Genomic DNA, 4171 nt, shown 5'->3' with positions numbered 1-4171 from the left:
AATATTGTAGCGTATGTCAGAGTTTCAAGGAAAAATATTCATTTGTATTCCCTGTGCCTTTGTTGTTGTATCAAAGAGATCATTGTCAAATCCAATATTGTAAAACTTCTCCCTCACGCTTTCTTCTAAGAGTCTTATAGTTTAGCTTTTAAACTTAGGTCTTTAATTGGCCCACATGATTATGGAGGTCAAGAAGTGCCATTATCTGCCATTTCCAAGCTGCAGAACCAAGAAAATAGGTGATTGTAATTCAGTCTGAGCCAAGGGCCTGAGAACCAGAGGAACTGTTGGGAAACCCCCAGTCTAAATCTCAAGGCCCAAGAACCAGGAGTGCCAATGCCTGTGGGCAGGAGAAGATGGATGTTCCAGCTCAAGCAGAGACAGAGAATTTAGACCCTCCACAGAATTCATTGTGTTTATCTGCTTTGGGAAGGTAATTTTCTTTGCTCAGTCTGTCAATAAAAATGTTAACTTTTTTTTTTTCCAGAAATGCCCTCACAGACACACCTAGAAATAATGGTTCACTAGTCATCTGGGCATCCCTTCCCAAGTCAAGTTGACATGTAAAATTAATCATAGTATCTACACTCTATGCTAGACCCTACTCCCCAGCCCCATGGAGAATTGAGAGACTATATTGAAGCTGGACTTGCACTGAGAAAGCTTTTTGTCCAATTGGGTAGTTTTACTGAGGATGAAATGGGAGTTACGATAGACAAAACTTTACATAATGATCCACGGAAGCACCAAAAGAGGCAAGTGAGTCTCTTGATTTTGTGGTTTATTAAGGCCTACTGGAAACTTCTACCAAGGAGGAAAATCCACAGAACACGATATGACAAGGTAGACTTATCGGAGAAAGGAAGGCCACTTATAAGGGTATGTTATAGCCTAGCGCTGCTATACTATGTATATAGCTATATTAGGTATATACTATGATAGCAGCACTAGGGCCCAGAGTTCCAGAGACCTTGCCAACCCAGGCTTATCAAACGCTTAGTTACAGAACAATATGGGAGTACGGGAGATAAGCGGATGTTATGGAGAGAAAAATATCAAGTAGCTGAGGACGGAGAGCTGGGACCTCATCCAAGTTCTGCTCCTTTTCCAGCTAATATTTTGTCCTTTGGTGATTTGAAAATTGCCACTTCCTTTATGGGTTGATCTGACCTTGACTGAGTAATTAGAGCAATCCAAGAATGTCTGTCACTTTCGCAAATAACTTAAAGATGTGGTAAGGCAAGAGCTGCTAACCCTGGGTGAAAATGTAAAAAGGTGTCAATTTTCAATGTTGTTTGGTTACTACCAAGTTCTTAAGGACTAGATACAAGTGTTTGAATAGTCTGATAAAGTGAAACTACATTGTGTTGAGACGGCTTGGTATTGCCTCTTTCTAGGTGAATTTTGTCACCATAATCTCTCAGGGAGATTTACCGGCGACCATTGCATCTATTTTTAACTAAAGGCAAGCTGCCGCAGAATTAAAACCAGACACCGAGCCGCACACGGACGTCTGTGTTCCCACACTTACCACCCCAAAGCCGGCTAAAGCCTCAACACTCATTGTACCTTCTGTCCCCTTATTCTGCTTGCCTGGGTTGTATTTTTTTGCCCTCAGATAGTTCTTACTGCAAACTCGTAAATAGTCAAAAGTTATTCAGTATCCAGCTATTCTGCGAAGGTGACGGATAAAAGGTGTCACTCAGGGCAACATTGAGACTTTTGGGGGAAGCCATTAGGTCAGAGAAATTATTTGTTGGTGGTGATTGTAGATATAGGTAAGTATATACAAGTCCTTTAGGAGAAAGGGGAGAAAAAAAGACTTTTACAGTATCTAAATGTGTTTTAATTGGGATACTAGCTCATTTGGAAAATCCACAGAAAAAGTACTCATAGTAATACCACTATCATTTCCAGAGTGTGAGGTAATTTTGCACTTTTAATGTCCTAAAATGCTTGAATGTTTTTTCTTGTTATTTTCCAGGGATTACCAATTCCAAATTCTCCTATTCTATTTGCTAGCTACAAATCCAGAACTTGCAACAAGGCATTTTAATTGATTTAATTTTTTTGAAGGGAAATTGGTCTTTATTGTGTCAGTTTAAGCCCCATGCCAGCTCAGGCTCATGTCACATCAGTGCAGCAGGCTGGCTCCCCTGCACACCCTGAGGCTGGAGGGGCCAGGGAAGGCCTGGCCAGCCTCCCCCCACCTCCGCTGTAACCCTTAGCCCACCAGTTACGTCACCAATGCTTGGTGCAGCAGCTGCTGCTTGGGGGTGTGAGGTGGTTGGGAAACTGGATGTCAAAGAAGATGAAGAGTTCTCCTTTCTTGGTGGAATCCTCAGGCAACGGCATCCCCTCACTTGGCACCTTCTTGAAGTACTTGGGAATGAGACAGGAAGGGAAGAGAAGGAAGCTTAGAAGACACCCCGGAGTGGTTCCTTAACAGGCCCCTGCGTGCGCCCCTGCTCACATAGGCCCAGCAAGGAAACAGTCACTACAGCCTCCGCCTAGAAAGGCTCTTACCATCCAGAGCTGGGTGGGAGGGAGAATGGACTGGCTTGTTCCAAACTGCCTGATCCCTGAAAAGCCTGTTTATGTTGATCTCTGATGAAGATTCTGGAAATCTTGTTTTAGATATGGGAAACAGGGTGAAGAAGGAAGGTAACCAGACCCGGGGATGGGGCAAAGGGCCTTTCTTGGAAAAGAACTTAGGGGATGATGCAACTCAAAGCTCTAATGAGCGGTTTGGGGGATGGAAGCAACAAGGATTACCCAACCCTGGGGGCCTCTAGCCCCTGCAGCAGCTGGTGAAAACTAGACGGCATCCCTTTTGCCAGATGAATGTAACCCACAGCCAGGCCAGAGTGTGAGCCGGGTTTCAGTCCTCTCTCCCCACCTCAGCAGGGCTCCCGTGTGCTAGGTGCAGCGTGCACAATTCTTCTGGGCAGACCTGTCTAACACCACACACTGTGTCCCAGGCCAGCTCTATTATTGCTTGTGGGGCCCAATGAAGATGGACTCACTACATGATGTCATTGATGGGGATGCTGAGCAGACTGCCATCTAGGGTCTTCACCTCCATGGTGCAGCAGGTGAGAGCCTGGGGAAAGTTCCTACTTGCCCAGAGGGATGGGGTACACAAAGAAGAGGTTATCCTCCCTGCAGAGCGAGGGTACAGCTTCTCCTTCACAATGAAGATGATGTCAGCTGGGATGATGTTGAGCCCTGGTCCCCTTCCTTCTCAAAGGCGATGCATGTGCCCTGCCTCTAACCAGACTTCACACTGATAGTCAGAATCTTGTCTTTGATGGTGGAGGAGTGGCCATCCTTATTCAGCACCCTTCGTGAGATCTTGATTTTTTGTGTGCAGCCAAAAAATAAGTCCTCCAGGTAAAGGTCCTGTTTAACTAGGGCGTCCTGTCCTTCTTCTTCTTTTTCTTTCTTTTCTTTCTTTCTTTTTTTTTTTTTGAGACAGAATCTCACTATGTTACCCTCACTAGAGTGCTGTGGCATCACAGCAACCTCAAACTCTTAGGCTTAAGTGATCCTCTTGCCTCAACCTCCCAGGTAGCTGGGACTACAGGCACCTACCACAACACCCAGCTATTTCTTTTCTTTTTTTGGCTGTAGTTGTCATTGTTGTTTGGCAGGCTCAGGCTGGGTTCAAACCTGCCAGCTCCAGCACATGTGGCCGGCGCTCTAGATGCTGAGCTACAGATGCCAAGCCGGGGTCCTGCTTCTTAACTCCTCGGGCCTGGAGGCCCCCAAAGTTTAAATCCGTCTCACTTCCTTCTTCATCAAAAAACTCATTGAAGGGGTTGTCTCCCCCAAAAAACTCATGGAAAACCTTTTCAGGGTTGCCATGAAAGATTTAACCAGTTATCTATGGGGTCTGGGATCCAAACTGCATAGGGATCCCATACTTCAGGCCCTCATCACTGAATCTGTCATAGATGCTTCTCTTCACAGGGCCACTCATCATGTCGTAGACCTCTGCTATTTGCCTGAATGCCTCTGCTGAAGATTGATCATGGACCTTAAGGGGTGGTTTTTAGGCTTGGTACCTGTGGCTCAAGAGGCTAAGGTGCCAGCCACATACACCTAAGGTGGCAGGTTCGAATCCCCAGCCCGGGCCCGCCAAACAACAATGATGGCTGCAACCAAAAAA

At 45.7% G+C, this 4171-nt stretch overlaps 1 long non-coding RNA gene across 1 annotated transcript in view; it reads right to left on the bottom strand.

Moving 5' to 3' along the window:
• Window positions 1–764: 764 nt before the first annotated feature.
• The window catches only part of LOC111725031, a 4710-nt gene continuing 1303 nt past the window's right edge, over window positions 765–4171 (bottom strand). The window contains exon 2 of the long non-coding RNA XR_002773195.1: window positions 765–2382. This is a non-coding gene — a long non-coding RNA (uncharacterized LOC111725031). The remainder of the gene's footprint in view (window positions 2383–4171) is intronic.

Source organism: Otolemur garnettii, unplaced genomic scaffold, assembly GCF_000181295.1.
Source record: "Otolemur garnettii isolate 467f Iridium unplaced genomic scaffold, OtoGar3 scaffold00030, whole genome shotgun sequence".
NCBI lineage: Eukaryota > Metazoa > Chordata > Mammalia > Primates > Galagidae > Otolemur > Otolemur garnettii.
Note: the sequence above shows the minus strand (reverse complement) of the source record. Positions and strands in the feature narration are given on the sequence as shown.